Genomic DNA, 24,805 nt, shown 5'->3' with positions numbered 1-24,805 from the left:
TAGAATAAGACTTCCACTGGCAAGAAACCAGGGGCTGGGGTTGTGGCTCAGTGAAGATATCAAAGCACCAGCTCCTTTTGCTTTTCTACTCTTCCATCCTTTGCATATGGGCTGGTTGCCCCATGCTCTGGAAATGACTGCTGTAGAGAAGTGGGGCAGAGTCTGCACCAGCTGCCTTGAACATGCCTATCGGGAAAGCACAAGCTCTGCCCCAAACCCTCATCAGACTTCACCTTAGGTCTCGTTAGCTAAAACTGTGTCCCACTGGCTGCATTTGGCTACAGAGGAGGCCTGGAAACAATATTTATCTTGGGCACAGGGCTGTCCTAATAAACAAGGTTTCATTAGCAACGGGTAAACAAAACTGGAGTGGGCCATGAATGGGCCTGTCATTGCTGGGGAAGGTCTGATAGAAGAGGGGGTATCTAGCTGTAGTGTGAGGGATGGGTAAAATTGAGGTAAGAAACAGAAGAGGAAAAGTGGTCCTTGGTGGAGTTAGACTGAGATTAACTCTGGGAAAAGAAAGAATAGAGCGTGTCTAGGAGACTATGAGAACATTGCTCCAGGAAAATTTTGTTCAGAGAAGATGGATAAAGGTCAGATGTGTCTATAAATCAAACAACTGATTTATAGTTGACCCTGTGAGGTGTGTCCAGTTCCTGAGGCAGGCAGTCCCCTGTCCTCCCCTACTCTTAACACACGCACCTCACTCTCACTCCCAGGGCCATCATGGGCAGGCTTAAATCGACTTTCTGACCAAAGGGAATAAAATCTTAAGGGATTCTATGCCCTGCATTTTTGCCTTTTCCCCGAGCCAGAGATTCTCAATATTGGCTATACGTTGGAGTAGCATGGGGGAAGTTTTAAGCACTTTAATGCCAAGGTCACATCCCAGAACAATTAAAGTGAACTCTAGGAGTGGGGTAAATGTGTGCTGGAAAAAGTTTAATAACCACCTCTCTGGAAAACAAGCATTCATGTATGTATGTACAGAAATTTACTATAATTTTACTGATGAAAAGGATATATGGTATACAACTTACAAATAATAAGGAAATATACAATACTCTTCATTACAGAATGCTCTCCTGCAATTGATTCTCAGGTCATGCTTTCCTGCATTTTTGCTGAACTCTTTTGTCTGTAGTTAACCTATGGCTGCAATTCAACCATGATTTGACAAAATCATTCTACAAATAAATGCTTGACTACTGTCCAAACTCAGTCACTGACCCATGAGTGTAATTCCAACATGAATGTTGGTTGGTATTTTCATTTACATTAACAGATAACGCGAAAGTATAACAATGAAGATAAATGTTGGAATTTCACTCGTTCATTAATGACATGAGAAACTTCTTTGCTGATGAGGTAATAGTTTTCAACACTGGGAGAATATTTTCTCGATTTTCTGTGCTATTTATAATGTAATGGTTACAGACATGATGTACATTAAGTTTAATTTGCATTATTCACATTTTCTTAAGTCTAGACCAGGGCTTGGCAAAGTGTTTCAGTAACGGGTCAGATAGTAAATATTTTATGTTTTGTGGACCACAAATGATGTCTTCCTCCTCCTCCTTCAAAAAAACAATCCTTTAAAACTGTACAAACTTGTAGGACACACAGAAAGAGACTTCAGGCTAGATTTGACCTGTGGGCTGTAATTTGCCAACCTCTTATGTAAACAATCAACAACACAATAAATCAAGCCCTGATTTATAGTGTTTGCTAATTTCTGTCGATGTGATGGCACTGAACATGGAATTGGGAAGAGATGCATAACAACACGTCTTAATATAGCGTTGCCACCATTCAGATGTGGTAAGCAACCTCAAAAGCATAGGAGTAGTAAAATTATTATAAAATGATAAGTTTTGAGTATTTATTACCTTTATTTTCAATGATTTATTTAATTATAAGCTTATGTCTTCTGATCTTTAATAATGACTGTGTTTAACAATTGACTCTGAAAATTCCTGAACATTTAACAGCCATCTTTTCTGAGCTGGGAAGAACTGGATCTAGCACACCACTGGGTGGACCCAGGCATCATGATTTTTTTAAAGCTCCCCAGAGATTTCCAAGGAACAACCACTGCTGTCAGTACATCTGGCCCCTTAAAGACTGGAGCAGAATGTCCAGGGGTGTGGTTTGTTGGTTTCTTCCCAATCTGTCAATCACATTTTCCAAAGTCTGATTAATCCATTCCAAGTTCCTCTCTCTTTCTATCTCTGGAATAAACTCCTGACATTGTCCCACCAGCCTCCCCAAGCTTCTGTGGTTTCCCGCTCTAATTTACCATCCTTGCTACTTTTCAGTCTGAGCAGACCAGTCTCGGTCTTGAATATTTACTTGCAACTCTTGGGCTGAATTCTGCAGCTTTCCTCCTGGAACTAGTGCCTGACACACAGTTTAGTGCACAATAGATATGAAAACCCAGGTTCTGTCATGGCTCCATGAGCAGGAGAGGCCAGGTCATGAAGGGCTTTTGTGTGACGCATCGGCCTGTTGTATCTTTTTTTTTTTTTTTTTTTTTTTAAAGACAGAGTCTTGCTCTGTTGCCCAGGAGTGCAGTGATACGATTTTGGCTCACTGCAACCTCCGCCTCCTGGGTTCAAGCAATTCTCTTGTCTCAGCCTCCTGAGTAGCTAAGACTACAGGCGCCGGCCATCACGCCTGGTTAGTTTTTTATTTTTGGTAAAGATGGGGTTTCACCATTTTGGTCAGGCTCGTCTTGAACTCCTGACCTCAGGTAATCCACCTGCCTCGGCCTCCAAAAGTGCTGGGATTACAGGCATGAGAAGCCATGCCTGGACTGGCCTGTTGTATCTTAGGCCCATCACAGCCTTCCCCCTGCCGTGGTCCTCAGGCATCCCTGCAGGCTTCTGCTTAGCTGGCTTCTGAGTCACATGGTCTGTGAAGACTGGAGAGCTGTAGGAGAAAAGAAGCCCAGAGAGTACTCACCTTCTCTTTCTGCTTTGGCAGCATCGCTGGGTCTTTTTTTCTGGACTCCAACTCCTGCTGAGAGGCCCCTGCTCTGATTTTGGCTCCCCGGCACAGCCCTGGCTCCTGGGCTCTGGTGACATCGCCTCTTCCCTTTGACCCCCAGGCCTCAGTCCTGGCTTGCTGCTGGTGCTGATCTTTGCATTCCTTACCATTGCCCTTGTCATTTCACCTCTTTCTCCACCCTTGCAACAACTCCCCTGTGTTAAATTTCCCCTTAGCTCTTTTGTTAATGGAGCCCTGGCAGATTTAGCCTGAAATGCTGCTCTGAGGAGTCTGGGTTTCATGCTTTCTGGTAGTTGGTTTGACATCAGTAGAGGCTTTTGAGAAGAAACGTGGTATGATCAAATGGAACAAATGGGTGTTCGATATTGGGGGTTTCATGGATGTCCTAGAAAATTTGTAAATAGCCTTTAAGTGTCTATGAACATGCCACAATTGTCTGAAATTTTGTGCATATGTGCATAAGTGACTTTTTTGTGTGTGTGGGGAGAGAGCCTATAGCTTTCATCAGATTCTCTGTGGGATTTCAGAATATCCTAAGAACTACTGAACTAGAAGTAGGATCAGTTAGCAATGTAAATCACTCAATGCATCAGAGTCCGAGCAGGAAACAGAACTCACTGGAGATGGTTCTGCTGGAGACTTTAAAGAAGGGGCTACTTCAGAAGTGTGGACAGAAGTAGGCGGACAAACAAGAGATGGGAGGCACCCCAAGTTTAGTACCAGTGGGGAGCTGGTAACCCCGAGGACTGAAGAGCCAAGGGGAGGAAACTGAGGGACTGGGGCCCATGACAGTTGGAGCCCTGGAGGAAGAGCCTCTCGGTGGAAGCAGGAGTGCTGGAGGGACAGTCTTCTTCTGAGATGGAGAGTCCAAGCAGGGGACAAGGACACAGTGTAGCCTCTCTCTTCCCACTTGACTGGCCATTAGTGCCTCCCCTCATCTCTAACACAATTGGAAGCCAGCAGTCATGGGTGTTTGGGTAATGTGGTCTGTGGGGTCAAAGTGGGGGAGAAAATGCAGTAAATGGGTACATTGGGACACAGCAGGGTAGATGGAGAAAAACCAACATTCACAGAACAAACACATTCACAGAAAATACGGTACTTAGGACTTCCAGCATTGTGCAAGAAGGAAATTGACAGAAGTCATGTTTGGTAGTTGCTGGCATCATTCCTCACATTCTGACTTCTGGATTCTGCTTTTCATCAATCCCTTCTGCACTAACTTGCCCAGCCTAGTAAAGTCATATAACGAGAAGCAAAATTCAGAGGATTCCTTTGTTGTTGTTGCTAACTTTTTCCTTCCACTGCTACTTACAAGCTCTCTGACCTTGGAAGTCACAAAAATGTCTCGGAGCCTCATTTATCAAGTATGGAAGAGGTTGGGTTTGATGTTTTGCATTGTGCCTTCTAGCTTGAAGGTTTTATGATGCTTTAAGAGGGTCTTTGGCTTCCTCTTTATGAAAGGTATGCAGTGTTTTGGCCCCTTCCAAAGGGGTGAGCCGCCTTCCCTTGCCCATTGTCGCCTGCAATGGTCTGAAGGCTGGAAGAGAGCACAGCAGCAGTACTCCAGTCCTCCAAGGAACAGACCACAGCAGGTTATTAGCATTTTATCGACTTTGGCCCTGCTGTTGATTGTCAGGATCTGTAGTGAAATGCTTTAATATACATTTGAGTCTAAGTGTTACCCAGGCTGAAGCAGCACTAATTTTGAAGATATGTTTGCATTATAGCCTGTGTTCTAGAGAGACCTAATATAAAGAAACACACCCAGCAACTCTGCTTACTTGGCTGGTGGAGGGAATTGAGGAGTGTTGCTGAAGGGAACTCACTTTTGTATGCATTTCAGAGATTTAATTTTATTAGCCAATGCAAATGATCTGTTCCACAAATGTAAAACAAAAGGACAAGAAAATGATCCCTGTGTCAACATCAGGATGTCTGACTTAAAATCCCATTCAAATAACTCCCTAAAAATGATCAGACACTGAATACATTATTTTTCTGACTTTGACAAAACTAGTCTGCACAAAGAAGCAGCCCCATGAGGCTATGGATAAACCAACCACCTTAAAACTTCAGCATTTTCATGTCAGTCACAGATTTTCTTAAGGGCCAAGTCACTGTTTAAGGACTAATATGTTTGGAGAGGGAAAAAAAAACCACACTGTGTTATTAGGCAGAATCCTCTTTACATACAGGGATCGGATCAGTTTGCCCTGATTGTGTTGCCTGCTTTATTGTCCTACTTCAAACACGGGGCCTTGGGCATCATCTCGAGGAAGGGCTGATTGAACTGTCGGCCTGACACTTGTCAGCTGTGGATAATACGGGCTTCAGTCCGTCATGCTCACACATAAATGAACCATGACAGAGATAGACTGTTGAATAGAAAAAGCAGTTTTACTGTGGATAACCTTTCTTGAATAAATGCAACAAATAATAAAGTCTGAAAAGGGGGAACATGTACCTTAGGAAAGCAGTGGCGTTCAGAACCAAACAGTTATTATCTTTTTGGGCCATCAAAAATTGCCCATTTATCCAAGTACGTTATTGAGGGAAAAGCTAAAAGTGCTGTGATTATCATAAAAATGATGGCAGTTGAATCTATGCAGTCTTCAATATTATATCACATAACAAAACCTAGTTACAGCTCACCAGGATTGAAAAAGGAGGCATTGTTTGTGTACCAAATGGAATCCACAATTGTTCTTAGAAAATGGTGGCACACATCTTAATTAAAAGAGCAGAAAAAGAATCTAAAGCTCTTTCTTTATGTCTTTAAAACATTTCTCCTTTTTTATTAAGAGAAAAAAAAAAAAAACCCCAGAACTCCCAGTAGAAACTGTGGAAACTCTACATTTCAATCAAGACAGTCAAAAGAATGATTTGAATTTACAGGCCTGTAATTGGAACAAATTGGAAACAAAAGAAGAACTCGTTTAAGCCACGTGATGTGGCCACAGTGCTGCCGTGTACAGTATGTTAGAAAAAAAAAAATCATGTTTCTTTAAAGCAAAGCTAACTCCACTGCAGGCGCTGAGCAATTTGCATAAATGTCTCTACCATGATTTTTTTTTATTTATGGGTCCTAAGTTTCTAATTAAATACTAATTAATACTATCACCAGAATTGTCTCCCATCCCCAGCTCTTCATAGCTTTGTCACTTTGATTAATGCACAGTCATTTATTAACTTATTTAACAAGCCGGGGTGCCTCATGACAAACTAGATTAAATTATCCTCATAACAGTCTCATTACTGGAAAAAGGGAGTTTTAAACTTAATAAAAATTATCCTCAATAATGTTAAAGCTTTTTCACCGTACCCTTAAAAGATAGAAATAGGTTTCTTGTTTGATTTATAATATATGGAGTTGTATAAAGCATCCATTAATAAAATTTATAAGTTCATTTAAGCTTGCACATTACAGTAGTGCTGTAGCCTTGGGTGCTTATTATTTAACTTTTGCTGTAGTTATGAAGATAATTAATGTCCTGACCAGACAGGGACTAAAATACCCACCAGAACAAGATAATTAGAGACATAAATAATGTTTAGGTTCTTGTGTGCTGCTCTTAAAATTAATTGTTTTGTTTTCCATCCAAACTTGATAAAGAAGAAAATAAGAGTTTACCAAGGAACTGTACGATGACGGTGAGATGTTTGTTTCGGTGGACTGGCAAATGCTAGCAAGTCTGGCAGCTTCTGGGCTGGAGGAGGGAGCAGATGTGGCAGGGGATTTGGCTCCTTCTGGGAAACTGTTCGGCCCTCATTGCTCTCTGTCGCCCTCTGGTGGCCAGGTCCTGGTGACACGCACACCTTGCAGCCAGGCCTGTTTGTCAGTGGGAGGCGGAGGGGTGAGGCAGAAGTGGGAGCTGGAGGAAGTCTCTTCATTTAAGGGCTGGGATAAGCATCTCCTCTCAGTCAGACTCCAGGAGAAGGGGGGCCCCAGAGGGAGCTCAGCATGCCTATGGCAGCAAATCTTTCGTGCTGACAAAGCAGAATGCAGGAAGCTGTGGCTCAGGCCCTGCCGCTCTCAAAATAAATAGGCACAAACGCTTTAAAACATGCGTGGAGCACTGACCCTCCGTGAGGCTGTGTGCTAAAATAAGTGTTCAGCATGTTTGGAGGGCAGATTCTCTTCATTTTCAGTTTCTTGCTAAAATAGCACCCTTGTTAAGGGCCTACGTGACCCGGTAGGAAGGGCAGGGAAAGGTATCTGCTGACGGAGGGTCTGCTGTCTAAACTTCCTTCTGGCCTGGGCCGTGCTGAGTCTTTGAGTGGGGCTGTAGGAAAGGCGCAGTAGCTCCCTGGTCACAGATAGGGAGCTGCCACCCTGTGTAGAAAACACTTCACCACTGACAAGGCACCTTGGCGTGTATCCTGCAGTCTTCGCCCCTCCAGAGCCCTGTGAGACCAGAGGGAGGGACTGTTACTATGGTTGCTGAGGGTCACGTGCTGATTTCAAGCTCTAAACCGGCCTGCTGGTGACTTCCTTCCCGGGAAGAGCATCTGGCTCCTTTTCTTTCGGTATCTGAAGTCCTTTCTGCTTTTCCGCACCTCACCCCCAGTTCTTCTCTCTCACACCCTCCTTCTCCCGCTCACCTTTTCTTTTCATCCTTGATTCAGAGCAGAGATAACAATAACTCTACTTGTTCTCATACCAAAATAGCTCACTTGTCAAAGCTGCAGGGAGACTGGTGCCCGGGAATTCTGTGAGCGGAAGAATGGCTCGGAGAATTTTCTCTGAGTTTAGATTAGAACGCTTCATGGTCAGAGTCCTCTCCCGTTCCTGGGAGGTAAGAAGACAGCAAATGTCTTTATGATTTATAACTCTTGTTTAGCATTGATTAAGAGCGCCATCTCTGCAAGTCTATTAGTAGAGACCTATTAGTGGAGGGTGGCTTTGGCCAAAAATAGATCAACATTAGGCTAAACCTTAGCTCCCTGTTTCCTCCAGGCAACTTCATTTGAATTCAGGATACTAAGTTCCCAGGCTTGCCCAGGAGTCTGCTTGGGCAAGGAGGCCAAATTAAATGAAGCAGGGCCTCTAGGAGCCAAGAGAGGGGATGTCCTAGATTAAAATAAAAGCACAGAAGAGAAGAGCTCTTGGTCGGTGAAGGAAGATGAAGGCCCAGGTGATCTTATTCCTGTCTGGTCCTTCCACTGGATTTCCCACGGGCTTCATCGTGATGGCCTCAGGAGTGGAGGGGCAGAGGAGAATGGTGGCAAGATGGATGGGGACCACAGATTAGGGATGCGTAGTTGGGAAGAACACAGGAGAAGAAGAGAGGTTTTTCAGTGGTGCTCAAACTTTAATGGGCAAAATATTGTTTAAATGCAGAGTCTCTTGCTCCAGTTTCAGAGTTGCTAATTCTCTTAGACTGAGATGTCGCCAGAAATCTGCATTGATAACAGGGCTTTAGTGACTTTGATTCAGGGGTCAGTCCGTGACCAGTCGTTAAGAAACACTGGATGAGGAAGGGAGAAAGAGAAGATGAAAGAACTGTAGGAAGTGAGGGAATTTTGCCTAAATCATCTTTACCTCCTGAGAAAGTGCCATAGCTGTCTTCTCTCTGTCTCTGTGTCTCTCTCTTTCTCTCTCTCTCTCTCTCTGTGTGTGTGTGTGTCTGAGACAGAGAGACAGAGAGAGAGAGAGAGAGAGAGAGAGAGAGAGAGAGAGAGAGAGATGCCCTCCATGTCCAGAGATGAAGGTAGGTCAAACACATCTCCTGGGCTCTTCCAGCACCTCTCCTTGTGCTTACCCTGGAGGCCTTGCTCAAATCCAGTCTACGTTGTGTCCACTGGAGGCTGCTGTGTAAGCTCTGTCACTCTCCTCACCCCTTTCCTTTGACAGTAGCATCCTTCTGTGAGGCGACATCTGAAGGAAAAGGGGCTACAGCTGTGCCCTGAGCCAGAGTTGCTGCAAGAATTAAAGAGAAGATTGAAAGAGCCCTATTTCTCACCTCCAAACAACCTCCTGGAATAGTTAAGGTGTCAAAATGGCCTTAATTAAACTGCCTCCGGCACATCCTGAGGGCCAGTCTATTGCTTGGGCCACCATGGGCAGACAGAGGTGCTGTGACGGTAAGGCACCCTCACACAGCTTCAGAACTAAATGCGCCCCAGCTGGGATGTCCTGACCTGTCACGGCTCTCTCTATTGTGCTCTTCATGCCTTGGTAACCACGTAGGCAGAGTGATGTGGATGCTACATGTGTGCACAGATCAATGCATTCATGGTCACAGGCTAGTGCCAGGCACTGTGCTGGGTGCTGGCAATAGATGAAGATGAAAGAAGTTTTCTTGCAGACCAGCTTGACTGTTGACCCTTGAAGGCTCTCAGTGGCATTGTCCTGAGCTGAAAGAGTACATCCAGAGGTTACGTGGGACTGAGTGTGTCTTCTAACACCACTTAGCCACCTGGCAGAGAACGGGACACTCATGACTAGACGGGCTCAGGGATGGCTTTGTAGGGTGGATGTGACAGAGGGAGAAGAGTGATAGGGTTTAGAGCTATGGTCCCTAAACTGGAGTGCACACACCCTCAGGGGCTGTATAAAATGCTCCAATGGGAATGGGCAGAAATTACTGAAATACTTGTTATATTGGCCTTCTAAAATCATGTCATTTGTGCCTTTCCATTTTTGTGATACACTTTAAAATGAAGAAAATGTCAGCCCAGTAGTAAAATGTACGCGATTTATGAACATATTGGGGCTATGTGCTCGATTCTTGTCTTGCTTCGTTGCCGGCTGTGCACTACGAAGCAGGTTCATAGTCTGTTGGTTTAGGAAGGGGGCTGTTGTCAAAAATGGGGCTGAAGTGCTGGGCCCTGGAGTGTAGGTGGGAGGGGGAAGGAAGCAAAACCAAAAGGGGGATGAGAGAATGAGGAAATGGGAAGAGCAGGGATGGACGGGCTCAGGGAGATTGAAAGTCAGGGGCAGTGGGTTAAAGGGAACCAGGATCCCAGGAGAGGAGGCTGTGGTGAGGCATCAAGATACAGGTTGAAAATATCTCAGATGGGACCACTCTAGGCCATTGGCAGGTTAGGGGTGTCACCAGGTGAGGGAGGGAAAGAAAGGGACAGCAAATGTATTGGATGTGCTGCCCACAGGGAGGGACATTGAAGTGTCCATGCCGATGGCAAGATCTAGGACAGAAAAGAAGATGGTAAGTTCCCAAGATGTGAGTGGAAGGTTCAGGTGGTGTTGGGCAACCAGGTGGCTAAGGGAGAGAGAGAGAGAGGGATTTACATACAGGTAGAAGGACACAAAGCTCTTTTTAGTCCCCAGGAGGATGGGGCCATGAAGCACTCCCTACCTGGGGTAGGCTGGGCAGCACCGGGGAGAGCCGCAGTCCCTGCGGACACAGGTAGAGGAAGGAGTGCTCCGCCCTCCCCACGAGCTTGGGTGCGTTGCTTACCCTGGAACCAAGGTCCCAGAGGGCACTGGAAGAGCCTTTGGATGTGAGGGATGCAGCAGGAGTGGGTGTCTCGGGGGTCAGAGCAGCTGGCGGGAGCCTGTGGGAGGGGAGGGGACAGCAGAGGGCTGCTCATGCCGCCTGCGCCTCCAGTGTGCGCTGCCTCCACACACTCTGCTTGGGATTTGTGGAATCGATTTTGTGAGCATCACCAGCTTTTTAACATTATTATTATTGTAAGGAATGTACAAATGTCTTTTCATTCAAAAACACAAAATACGTTATCAGTAGGCATGGACAATGACAACTGCAAACCATCAACCATCATATACCTTGTCAAATGGAACCCTTTACTGAAACCTGCAACCTGTTCTTTAGTCTCTTTTTTGAAGTGATTTCTCTGAGATTATTGGTGAGAAACACAACTGTGAGCTTCCTGTAACAGTTCCTGAGTAGTGATAAAGCACTATTTAAGGAGTTAGAACTCACCGCCTCCCATCCACCTCCACCCACTCTGCCTGTGCCAGGGTCCTTTCCTTTAGGATCTTCCTGACACCTTCTTCTCTGAAACAGGTGTTCCCTGTTTCAGGCAGAGAAGCAGCAGCCCTTCCTATACCATAATAGTGACGATTATGCCTGTCCGCCTCCCCACCATCCCTCTCCCCCGTGCAGCCAAAGATCTCCCAGCAGGGCTTCACAACTAACTTCTGAGGGGCTTCGCACAATGTTCTCGGCTGTCAGGGATCCTCCTAACTTCTGCTCTTGTGAAGGTCACTGCAGGCATTTTGAAAGTTTTATAAAACAATTTCTGTATCAGTTTTTTGATCTTTATTAGTTGCAATTCATGAGTCCCAAACTGGAATACACCGAAACCAAGCCCAGCCACCTCTTAGAAAGAAGCCTCCTTCACAAGCAGCTGGAACCACCTTGAGTGTCTCTGGGGCTGCTTCTTTTTATTCACTCGGCCTCACTTGTCCCACAAGCCCTTGGCATGGCTGTTCCATCTGAAATTTTTGCTATGTGTTCATTCATACTCGCTAGTATTGACCTTTCTTGAATGTGTTTTTCCATCTGAGACTCATCACCTTTTTTTTCCAAGGTGTGGTGGCATCATCTTTGGTCACAATGACTTCTACTTTTTCAAGGCTGAACATCTTCAAGATTTGGAGTGAGCCCCTCCTCTTCAAACACCTGCAAACACATTTAAAAATAAGGTAGTTTCAGGGTATGGTTTTTCTTTAATCTACCAAATTAATTCATAATACATTATGCAGGTGTTTTGATGACAATCCAGAAACCTCTTTAGATACCATATTTCTCTAAAACGTGAGAATGGAAGATCATTGCTATTCCAGGGCAAGTCTTGTGCATAGAGCTTTTTATTGCTTTAATTTGCATTATTTCATTTACTCCTCAGAACTCTGTCAGTTAGCAACAGCTTGATCATGCAGATGAGTTAACGGAACCCAGAGGAAACTCGCCCAAAGTTACACAGTTAGCAGTTGGTGGAGCCAGGACTAGATGCTGGGCCTTGACTGTCAGTCCAGTATTCTGTCTACTAGATCGTTCTGTCTTTCACATCCTTCTAATCTGAGGACAGGTAGACAGGAAGATCATTCCTGACCAGGAGCATGATGCTTAGACCTAAAAGGGACCCTGTTCTGTATCTAAGTCAACCCCCGTCCTCCTAAATATTCAGTGGATGTATCTAACTAAGAAAATGCAAACTATAGGACTGTATACCTATAAATGTTATCCCTGGAAAGAAAAGTAACATGTGGTAAATGTACAAAAAAATATGGAAAAAATTTGCATGTTATCCTTGTGCAGGGGCCATGCTAATCTCTGTACTGTTCCAATTTGAGTCTACGTGCTGTTAAGCAATCTCCAGAATATTTTAAAATGAATCTACTACAATAGAAAAGATCAAAGGGTGTCAGATAGTAAGCACTGTTTTGTAAAACGTTTGTATAAGTTGCATACATGTGTATAAGTGTGAATCAGGATGTAAAGTTTCCTTCTGACTGTGGGTTGTGCCAGCAAATGTTGGGAGCCACTGGTATGGTGGAAAGAGCCTTGAAAGTGGGTTCAAATACTTAGTTCCAGTCTCTGCTCTGCCAGCAACTACCTGTGTGAGTGCGGCCAAGGACGTTATCCCCTCAGGCCCTCCATTTCCTTATTTTTCAAATGAGCAGGTTGGACTAGATTATTTTTGAGTTCCATTCCTCTCAGATTCTATCAGTCTGGGGGTTCTTTCATGGCATCACTGAAACACAGAAACCTTCTAAATGGGAAGGATGGGTGGAAAGAGGGGACAGGCTCAGAACAGCAAGCAGGAGCCAGGTGCAGCCATGTGACTTTGCCGAAAGCAGTTGCTGCCAGTGCCTATGCTCACTGCCTGTCATCATGTTGGTGGCACCCCTAGATCCTGCTGCCATGAGGGTGTGAATGATGACCACGGTTAAATCCAAATTGGAGCTTGTGGATGGCAGTGGAGGTGAGGACTGCCAAACGCATGCACCTGGTCCCAGGCTTGGCACTGCGAGGGCTCAGAAGCAGTTCTTAATGACAAGCATGATAGTGGGAAGCAAAGGAAAGGCAACTTAAATAGAACAAGTTGAAATTTAGGAGCCGTATTCCCTCTACAATCTAAGTAGCCCTGGAGTAATAAAGACCTTCTTTGGGAAAAAAAAATAAGGGAGGGGAGCAATTTCAGCAGATATGCAATGAGAAATTTCTACTGTAACTCCTCTTCTGTTGTAGACTAGCATTTAGTTTTCTGTGAAGAGCAGGGACCTGTTCTCACTTTTCACTCATTTGATGGGTAAGATACAAAGTTAATTTCATGGTGGTAAAACACCCAAGAGGTTGCTTGCTTTCCATTAATATGGAAGACATCTTTGACATTAACACATAGGAGATTATATACATATATACACACACACACGAGAGCTGATAAATGCATTTAATGCATAAATTATTTATTGGTCTTGGGACGGCATACAACATGACAAGAAATGAGATATATCTGTGTGATATGCTTGCACACGTAGAAATTGAAGGAGTATTTTTTTTCCTCAGGTAGAAACATAATTCCAGAAAACATTCTGACTTTGAAGAACAAAAGTACAAAGATGTTCCAACAGTTGAGTGTTACAGTTTTGCAAAATTTCTTATTATTCATTGCATTTGGAAACAGGGCATGGAGAAGAAAATCATCTTTCTCAGCCTAAATCTCTTTAGCATGCTCCAGTTTCATGTCACCGGCTAGGTAAGATTTAATAAGATGTGTCTGTTGGCCTGTACAAAACCTGGCTGACAAGAGCCTTGTGTGTCATGACGCAGATCAAAAGTGGGCTTGGTTGTTGTTCAGTACTGTGTATTTTTAAAGAAATAAATTAATAATTTAACGCCTTTTAGAACTTGTGGAGGGCACCAGACTGACAGCTTGGGGCTGGGGCCTGTCTACTGCCCAGAAGCATCATGAGTGCAAGTCTGGAAATGTCCCCACCCAGCCCACAGGAGAGCCTCCCCCAGTCTTCCTTCCATAAGACCCAGGAGAAAATGTAGCATGGTGGTTGGGTCCCAGCATGACCTGGGGTGTGCAGGAGGCACTGCTGGACAGAGTGGGGAGAAAACGCGCTTATCAGCCCCTCCTTTTGGGTAGGTGGCTGGGGAGATTTAAGAGGTGAGTACCTTTCTGGTCATGACCCATCACTGCTGGAACTAACTAAACCCAGGAACCTCATGTAGGAATTTGGTGGGGCCACTTCTTCAGTTACTCTATCTACTTTCAAACTACAAAAACAAAAAAATCCAAAACCAAAACAAAAAAATAACTCAGTACGAAGTCTCAACAGAAAACAAGAAAAACTCCACAGTCTGTGCTAACCAAGTGGCTGTTATTTTTGGCTGTGACTGGGCTGGTGAGATGCTCTTTGGCCGTCTGTCACTATGCACAGCAGTCTGACTGGAATTTTAGCGAGCCAGGAAAGGGATGGCTATATTTGGCCTCTGGAAGGGAAGTTGCTGAGATGGAGACCGTGCTTTGGGTCATAGGATTTGAGCCAGCAGGAGGGGAAGCAACTTGCCCCATTTCCCATTTTCAGCTGAGGAAGCGGGTGGGACAACACAGCCGAAACCTTTGTCAGGAAGAGGTCTCTAGGTGAACACACCACACTGTTCCCAGAGGAGCTTATTCCAGCCCAAGGAGACCGGCCTTGGCCTGACTGGCCAGGTGAGTGTGGGCTCAGCTATAGTGCCTGTGAAGCAGGATTATTGCCTCTGTTAGTCTTCATTTAGCCCTTGGCACTGGATCTAGGCCTTCTCCTGGTATTATATTCATGGAAGCATCTAGGACTTGTTTACTAGTTACTATTCATGTGCCCCTATGTTTGCTCCTGGAATGTCAGCATTTTGGTTTACTTTTAGGACCCACAGAGCTTCTACATACAAGGACATTTCAAAACTTTTAAAAATCAGACATTGGACTAGGTTGCCTTCCCCGTTTAAGCTCTAGGTTATGTGTGTGTGTATATATATGCACGCACACACACACACACATATATATACACACACACATATACATACACTATATATATGTACACATATATATACACACACACACATAACCTAGAGCTTAAATGGGAAGGCAACCTATATAATAAATTATTAAATCTTCAATTATATTATAAAAAGAATGACATTCAAGTCATGATAGAAAAACAAGATTATTGTTTATAGAGATATCACTAAAATATGCATTTTGTAAGGCTCATTGATTTATTTCCAATTCGAGAAGCAACATAGACATACAAAATGGTTCATTAGATATTCATTATACCTCCTTGGCTGCTTTTATTAGAAGTACCCATGATGCCAATGGCAAGGTTGATATTTTCAGGGGTAGAATCAATGCTTGAAACTCATCAATATCTTATAAGCAGTTTTGGTTTAAGGTATTTTGATGATTTCATTGAAATGTTTTACCCCATTAAAAAGCTATAACTTAAACTGTGGTGCAGGGCAGGCGCACATTAGATGATAAATGGCTTTGTGTAAGAGATTTCAGATTTGTCAGATCTGCATTAAAGAACTATATTTGAAATTGGTTGGAAGGTTGGGTGAATTCTCTAGGTAAAAATGGCATTTGTTTTATGGATCTCTCCGAAACAATTTCCCAAGAGTTTTCATTTGAATAAATCACATCTAAGTTCAGCACTCCAGAAACAGCTAGAACGGGAGAGTTGCCTTTGCTTTTCTGCTTCCTCTTTTCTGGTCAAAGAGTCAATTTCCTCATCTGTAAAGGGAGTGAGACTAGATAACCTGGAGGTCAAAGTACTTACAGCCTTTCACTTATTAATTCATTCACTTAATGCTTATTTACTGAGCAGGGGTGGGCATGTTCTGGCACTAAAGGAACAGCAACATACAAAACCTAGTCCTTGTTCTGGTGGAGGTGACATCCTACAAGGAGAAAGACAATAAACAGATGAGATAATTTCATGAATAATGTATTGCTATGAAGGCAGGAAAGAGTATTGTGTTTAGAAGTTGTGGGTGGGTGGTGCCTGCAACCTTCTCTGAGAAAGAGTCATTTCAGCTGAAGAGAAGCCAGGAGTGAACATCTAGAGGAAGAGTATTCCAGAGAGAGTAACAGCCAGGGTGAGAGGCAATGCAATAGCATGCTAGGGGAAGAGAAGTGTCCAGGTCTTCCCTTCTTGGGTCTTCCTCCCCTGCCTCTGCTGCAACGGTGAATACTCTGCTGTAAGGAAGTGACTGAGGCCAAGGTGGCTGCAGAAATAGTACAGAAGGGAGAGAGATCAGAGGATGGGGAACACTGGGGTCAGAGGTGGATAGATCTGTTACAATAGACTAGGCTGCACTGTAATGATGAGTAAGCACCCCATCTCAGTGGCTTAGCCAAGCACATGTTTCTTTCTTGCTCGTGTTGTGGTCTGATGCCAGTCTGATGCTCCTCTCTGAGTAGGGATACAGATTCTTGCTGTCATGTGTCTCCACCATCGCAGGGTCCTTTATTTTCAGTCTCACAAATTGGAAGGGGAGAATGAGTGGAATATTGTGTTGAATGTTTTAGAGGCCAGCCCTGTACTGGCCACCTGACTAGAATCCAGTGACATGACTCTAATCTAATTGGTGAGCATCGAGTCAGTTTTTGCCAAAAGAGAAAAAGGCATAAAAGAAGGGGTTCTACCGCTCTCCCCAAATCCTTGAAGACTTGCACTGCACATGTACCATCTTGACCAGGAGTGCTGGTGAAGGGGTTCAGATGAGGAGGTAATGTCCTCACAGTGATGACTTCTCATCATCTCCACTAGACAGTACACGGAGAAGAAAGACTGGGGAAAAGGTCACCATTTCAGCCCTTGAAGGGAGCTCAGGAAGATGAGCCTTTCACTTTAAGCTCAAACCAAGTTATTTTGCTGCTTGTTCTGAATCTGGAGGAAGAGCCAGGTTTGATGCGAGAGGCTCCTAACTCCTATTGCCTGGCATTCAAGACTTCCTTCCATCTGTCTTTAGCTCATGTTCTATCCAACATTGCTTCTCACATCTCAGAACATCTGCTCTAGCCAGGCCAGACTTCTCCAGCCTTCCCATCCAATAGAGAATGAACTTCATTCTCCTGTGTTCTCATCATTCTTCTCTTGCAGTGCCTGGTCCCTCCTCTCCACCCAAATCTTATGAGTCCTTTTTATCTTTGTGGAAGTTCGCTGCCTTGGGGGGCCTCAGCTCTGGGGGATCATATGCATTGTTCCTATGTACCACTGGTGGAATAGGCTGGCTCAAGGGGGTACAGTCACAAAGAGGCTGTACATTTCTCCTACCCAGCTTCAGATATGCTCAGGCAGGTCCCTACTTCCTGTGCTTTGGAGACATCTCGTGCAGATGCCTTGGCTTTCTGGATTACTTCCAACTACTAGAAAAGCCTCAATTCTGATAATGAGATTTCTTTTCAGTGTTAAAGGTCCAGTTCAGCTTAATGTCAAACTTCAATCTCAGCTGCAAATCAAAGTTAGTGATATCAGCTGAAGCTCAGGTTCATGCAGTTGGGAAGGAGGGGTTGGTTGGCAATTTTATTCTCTCTCTACCTCATCTCTCTTCTGGCTCTTCCAGTGAGGTTAGAGGAAGAGGGACAGAAAAACATCTCACATCAAGATTCTCTCTTGGCTGTGGTTGAGAGGCCCTGCAATGCCCTTCATTCTGGCAGAGTTCTTTCATGAGGCACATTTTTGGCAACCCAGAGGAAACTCCTCCCACTCATCACATAACCTTCAACCACTTCTCCCCCTTATTCCGCTCCAGCCACGCTGGCCTTCTTTCCATTCTCAATTCTGGGAAGTTCCTTTCAGCCTCAGAGCCTTGGCATTTTCATTCTCCCTGTCCGGAGTCTGCTGTCCCTCTCTTTTCTAAGTAGCCCCTAGTGATTTTTAAAATCTCAGCTCAAGTGTCAAGTCTTCAGAACACCCTAACATAAACTCTTACCAGGGCAGGCCCTAGTTGTGCACTCTCCCAGCCCCTGTAATGAAGACATTAATTGTATAAACAGCTGTTTAGCATCTCTCTTTCCCACGTGAATGTGAGTTCCAAGAAGGCTTGATAAATTGGTTTGTTAGGCTGTTTTTACATTGCTGTAAAGAAATACCCAAGGCTGGGTAATTTGTAAAGAAAAGAAGTTTAGTTGGCTCACGATTCTGCTGGCTGTACAAGCATGGCTGCAACATCTGTCTCTGGTGAGGCTTCAGGAAGCTTACAATCGTGGTGGAAGGCAACGAGGAGCCAGTATGTCACATGGTGAGAGCAGAAACAAGAGAGAGAAAAGGGGGAGGTCCCAGAGTTTTAAACAACCAGGTCCCTCATGAACTAACTTGAGTGAGAACTCACTTGTCCCCAAAGGGATGGTGCTAAACTATTAATGAGAGATCTGCCCTCATGATCCAATCACCTCCCCCCAGGCCCAACCTCTAACACTGGGAATCACATTTCAACATGAGATTTGGAGTGGACAGACATCCAAACCACATCAATAGGCGTTTGTAGAAAGAACAAATGAATGTTCCTAATAAGTAAATGAGCACCTCGACATGCCAAGCAGATAGTAGGCACTTAATAATTATTTGTGGAACTGACATGAAATTGAAGGCAGGAGCCATATCTGTTAATTTCTGGATTTGTGATATGACTTAGTTCAATAAATACCTGTTGCCCAGTGTTTTGAATAACCTCATTGGAATTAACACAAATAATGGAGAATTGGCTGCAACATGGTTCTGACCTGCACCTTATGGATGTTCCTCAATGTCAGCAGAAGAATTACTTTTATCTTTACAAAGAACTATGTCAGCCAAGACAGGATGCTTGCCTTTAATCAGCTGACTTTATATTCTGTAGTCTGGGAGGAGCATGATTGCAGGAAGGGACATGGATAATGTAACCATAGATCCAAAGAATGACAATTTCTAAATAATTTGTCCCTTTGTTCTCTTTAGTGCACTTGTACTTCTATTAGCCCAACCAATCCAATTCTTGGTTCCCCAAACAGGGTCACCATATGTACCTTCAACCTGACTTGTATGAAGACTTGTTTTATTAGTCACAATTAGTTGCAGGTGCAAAGACTGGGGGCACAACTAACTGTGTCTGGAATCACCTCCTCACATATGCAATTAAACACTTGCACACTCAGAATTAGGTTCAAGTGGCTAATTGCACCCGGAAGTAGGTAATTGCAGGTGCAATTAGCTACAAGTGCAATTTTTCACCCGAGACTAATTGCTCCCAAAGTAAGGAGATAGGGATTGGAAATTCAGCACCGAATGTATGTGTGGTTATTGCAACCACCTGTGATTTTAATAGTCGCTCCCCCGCCCACCCCGACTTATAGTGTGGTGGCCTCCCTTTGGTCTTTTTGAATAGCTAAATTGCTTAACTCCTTCTGTATATTTGTTCTACAGCATTCTCTTTCCAGCTGGGTATTCTTTTCCTTACTTAGACTCTCTTTCTTCAGAATGTATTTATTTTGTTCTGTAATCCCTGGCTATTTAAAGACCATATATTCCTCCATTGTTTAACTGTATCTAAAACTTCTCAGAATCTAAGTAAATAATGGTCAATAACTTGAACAGCTTAGTGGATGGTAACCATCAAGTAGCTCTTGAACACTGTTCCTTGAGGAATATCATTTAAACATAACAGATGTAAAGCTCTTTTTCCCATCCGTGGTGACGAGGAGATGGATCACTCTGTCAAAGCACCCAGAAACCTGTCTTCACTAGCAGGTTTAATTTTTTCCTACTAGCTTTTCTCCTGTATCAGTAAAAGTCCAATCAGGAGAGCACCATCTTTTTATTATTATTATTTTATTTTATTTTATTTTTTAGATAGAGACTTGCTTTGTCACCCAGGTTGGAGCACAGTGGCACGATCTTGGCTCACTTCAACCTCTGCCTTCTGAGTTCAAGCAATTATCCTGCTTCAGCCTCCCAGGTAGCTGGGATTACAGGCACCTATCACCACGCTCAGCTAAATTTTTGGATTTTTAGTAGAGACAGGGTTTCACCATGTTGGCCACGCTGGTTTCGAAATCCTGACCTCAAGTGATCCATCCACCTCATCCTCCCAAAGTGCTAGGATTACAGGCATGAACCACCACGCCTGGCCAGTTTTTTAAATTTTTTAATGACTACAAAATGAAAGCATAATTGGAAAAAAATTCAATGAATTTAATTTAAATTGAATACACTTAAAATAACCAAGGAAACCAGAACTGTTAATACTACTACAGAAAATCTTTTGATCATGTAAACATTATTTAAGTAAGCTGTTGATCACCAAAGTTATTTTAACAGAGATAATTTAATAAAGGGGATTATTAGGTTAGTATTAGGAATGAAAAGGCAAAAAAGGAAGCCTGAGATATCTCAGTGATAGTAACTGCAGGGAGCAGCTACCACTCCAAGGGCTGAGGAAACAAAGCAAGAGCCTGGAGTTAATAGAACCTAGATGCTTAGGGGAAGGGCCCAGCAAAGCTGGAACACAGGCCTCTGGTGGAGGGTTTTCCCAGGCTGGTGCAGAACCTCAGCAGCTTGAGGAGGGATCACATAGAGTTGGGACTCAGAGCTCTTAAGAGGGGACACCGTCCAACTGGTTTTGTACCCTTGGAATTTGGAGAAGAAAGCCGGCAGAGCTGGGACCCACAATGTTGAGTGGGGCTTCCTCCCAGGTGGTCCTAAACTGTGAGCAACCCACTAAACACTGCAGCGCTATTTATAAAACAGAAAAAAGTGCCTGCAGGATGTGCCCTGAGAGTGGGGCTGGTAGTCTTTTGTTGGATCCAACCAGGACGAAGCATGTTTTGATATGAGCAGGTAAAAAAGGGGCATGAAGTTAGCGAATCAGAGCCTTTGCAGGTGTGTGTTTATGTGTCTTCTTTTCTCTGCATTCGGCATTTTCCTTTGCATGATTTTATTCTCATTGTATCACGGTGAAAATACGGGCATGTGTGAGAGAGACAGAGAGAGAAAAAGAATATCATAGTGAGTGCAAGCCAGTGGTGGTCATAAGATGGTGATCTTAGCAGGTGTGCACAGCTGGCTCTGCCCAGTGATCTGCAGCAGATTTCATTTCCTCATAGCTCACCTGGCTGGTTAATCTCCTTTTGCCCTTTCCTGCTGTGAGAATTCATGGCCAGCCTGAGGCCAACCTCCTGACTTCTGTGGAGTGCTGACTCCTCCACTTCCCTGCTTAGTCACTCTGAGGTGGAACAGGATCCCACTTGCTAAGCTAGTGGCTGCCTCTGCTGAATGCCAATCTGAAGGGGCGATCAACCCCTTTGAACTCCCTCTGGCTATTGAGTCTGCCATTGTTCAAACCCTGCAGTGTGCATGGACCGGTGACAAAGCCCGGGTGAGGAAGCAAGAGATGACAACCGGAGGGGAACAGGGGAGGGCAGGAAGGCCTTTGACTTGGCCTGGACACCTGGCGACGCTTTATGGCCCCAGACAGACTCTCCTGCTCCAAGATCCAGCCCAGGGGTTGTGAAGGTCACTCGGCGCTCGCCGCCCATGGGAAGGAAGTGTATCCTTGGGCAGCAGAGCCAGGCTCCTTAATGACTGCTTCAGCTGAGCATTTCTACTTGGAAAGGAGAGCAAATGTTCCTTTGCCCTTGCCACCCTGCTTAGTTGCAACTTAGGCCTCTCAAGAAGGAACATAAATATTAGGGAAGTCAGGCCACCTACCCATGGTTTGGGCTAAGAAAAACATTTTTTTTCTTCTCAGGAAAGTGAATAAAACCACAAGATGGAAAATGTTGGAAATAGAGGAAAGAGAACAACAGCTTTAAAAAATCGGAGTAACCTGTACTAGTCACTAACAGCATTTGAAGGTGCTTTTACCCACTTCTTCCCTGTGCTAATAGTTCATTCATTCATTCTCTAAGTGTTAGTTGAGTGTCTACCATTGCCACTTGCTGGAGATAGGACCCTGAACAAAATAGATCAAAAGTCTAGCTCCTAGGGAGCTTCTATTCTTGGTAGGGGGAGAGGGGCACGTCTTGCATATTCGGTTTCTTATCCTGTTGTCATTTGTCAGTTGATCTTAGGAGCACTTCCCTTGTCATTGCATCGTCTTCATACCCATTATTCTGATGATTGCTTGCTTTTCCGAGTGAATGGATCAGACTCCACTTAACCACCTCACTACTGTCCAGTGGTTTCCCATTTGCACAGTTTTAAATAATGCCGTGGTTAGTATATTTGTGTAGGCGGATTAAAAAACCCATTTGCACAGTTTTAAATAATGCTGTGGTTACTATATTTGTGTAGGTAGACTAAAATATATATATATATATATATATATATATTTTATTATACTTTAAGTTCTAGGGTACATGTGCACAACGTGCAGGTTTGTTAAATATGTATACATGTGCCATGTTTGTGTGCTGCACCCATTAACTCGTCATTTACATTAGGTATATCTCATAATGCTATCCCTCCCCCCACCCCCCTACAATAGGACCTGGTGTGTGATGCTCCCCTTCCTGTGTCCAAGTGATCTCATTGTTCAGTTCCCACCTATAAGTGAGAACATGCGATATTTGGTTTTCTGTTCTTGTGATAGTTTGCTAAGAATGATGGTTTCCAGCTGCATCCATGTCCCTACAAAGGACACCAACTCATCCTTTTTTATGGCTGCATAGTATTCCATGGTGTATATGAGCCACATTTTCTTAATCCAGTCTGTCACTGATGGACACTTGGGTTGATTCCAAGTCTTTGCTATTGTGAATAGTGCCACAATAAACATAGGTGTGCTTGTGTCTTTATTGCAGTGTGACTTATAATCCTTTGGGTATATCCCCAGTAATGGGTATTTTCTAGTTCTAGATCCTTGAGGAATTGGTATTTCTAGTTCTAGATCCTTGAGGAATTGTCACACTGTTTTCCACAATGGTTGAACTAGTTTACAGTCCCACCAACTGTGTAAAAGTGTTTCTATTTCTCCACATCCTCTCCAGCACCTGTTGTTTCCTGATTTTTTAATGATTGCCATTCTAACTGGTGTGAGATGGTATCTCATTGTGGTTTTGATTTGCGTTTCTCTGATGGCCAGTGATGATGAGAATTTTTTCATGTGTCTGTTGTCTGTATGAATGTCTTCTTTTGAGAAGTGTCTGTTCATATCCTTTGCCCACTTTTTGATGGGGTTGTTTGTTTTTTTCTTGTAAATTTGATTGAGTTCTTTATAGGTTCTGGATATTAACCCTTTGTCAGATGAGTAGATTGCAAAAATTTTCTCCCATTCTGTAGGTTGCCTGTTCACTCTGATGGTAGTTTCTTTTGCTGTGCAGAAGCTCTTTAGTTTAATTAGATCCCATTTGTGAATTATGGCTTTTGTGGCCATTGCTTTTGGTGTTTTAGACATGAAGTCCTGGCCCATGCCTATGTCCTGAATGGTATTACCTAGGTTTTCTTCTAGGTTTTTATGGTTTTAGGTCTAACATTTAAGTCTCTAATCCATCTTGAATTGATTTTCATATAAGGAGTAAGGAAAGGATCCAGTTTCTGCTTTCTACTTATGGCTAGCCAATTTTCCCAGCACCATTTATTAAATAGGGAATCTTTTCCCCATTTCTTGTTTTTGACAGCTTTGTCAAAGAACAGATGGTTGTAGATGTGTGGTATTATTTCTGAGGGCTCTGTACTGTTCCATTAGTCTATATCTCTGTTTTGGTACCAGTACCATGCTGTTTCGGTTACTGCAGCCTTGTAGTATAGTTTGAAGTCAGGTAGCGTGATGCCTCCCGCTTTGTTCTTTTGGCTTAGGATTGTCTTGGCAATGTGGGCTCTTTTTTGGTTCCATATGAACTTTAAAGCAGTTTTTTCCAATTCTGTGAAGAAAGTCATTGGTAGCTTGATGGGGATGGCATTGAATCTATAATTTACTTTGGGCAGTATGGCCATTTTCACTATATTGATTCTTCCTATCCATGAGCATGGTATGTTCTTCCATTTGTTTGTGTCCTCTTTTATTTCACTGAGCAGTGGTTTGTAGTTCTCCTTGAAGAGGTCCTTCACATCCCTTGTAAGTTGGATTCCTAGGTATTTTATTCTCTTTGAAACTATTGTGAATGGGAGTTCATTCATGATTTGGCTCTCTGTCTGTTACTGGTGTATAAGAATGCTTGTGATTTTTGCACATTGATTTTGTATCCTGAGACTTTGCTGAAGTTGCTTATCTGCTTAAGGAGATTTTGGGCTGAGACAATGGGGTTTTCTAAATATGCGATCATGTCATCTGCAAACAGGGACAATTTGACTTCTTCTTTTCCTAACCGAATACCCTTGATTTCTTTCTCTTGCCTGATTGCCCTAGTCAGAACTTCCAACACTATGTTGAATAGGAGTGGTGAGAGAGGGTATCCCTGTCTTGTGCCAGTTTTTAAAGGGAATGCTTCCAGTTTTTGCCCATTCAGTATGATACTGGCTGTGGGTTTGTTATAAATAGCTCTTATTATTTTGAGATATGTTCCATCAATACCGAATTTATTGAGAGTTTTTAGCGTGAAGGGCTGTTGAATTTTGTCAAAGGCCTTTTCTGCATCTATTGAGATAATCATGTGGTTTTTGTCTTTGGTTCTGTTTATATGCTGGTTTACGTTTATTGATTTGCATATGTTGAACCAGCCTTGCATCCCAGGGATGAAGCCCACTTGATCATGGTGGATAAACTTTTTGATGTGCTGCTGGATTCTGTTTGCCAGTATTTTATTGAGGATTTTTGCATCGATGTTCATCAGGGATATTGGTCTAAAATTCTCTTTTTTTGTTGTATCTCTGTCAGGCTTTGGTATC

At 43.6% G+C, this 24,805-nt stretch overlaps 1 long non-coding RNA gene and 1 pseudogene across 2 annotated transcripts in view; one reads left to right on the top strand and one right to left on the bottom strand.

Annotated features, from left to right (window-relative positions):
- LOC139363870 (uncharacterized) overlaps window positions 1–24,805 on the top strand; it is a 253,128-nt gene that overhangs the window by 40,715 nt on the left and 187,608 nt on the right. The window lies entirely within an intron of this gene.
- On the bottom strand, window positions 12,226–12,317 carry LOC112423198 (U6 spliceosomal RNA; annotated as a pseudogene).

Source organism: Macaca nemestrina, chromosome 6, assembly GCF_043159975.1.
Source record: "Macaca nemestrina isolate mMacNem1 chromosome 6, mMacNem.hap1, whole genome shotgun sequence".
Lineage (NCBI taxonomy): Eukaryota > Metazoa > Chordata > Mammalia > Primates > Cercopithecidae > Macaca > Macaca nemestrina.
Note: the sequence above shows the minus strand (reverse complement) of the source record. Positions and strands in the feature narration are given on the sequence as shown.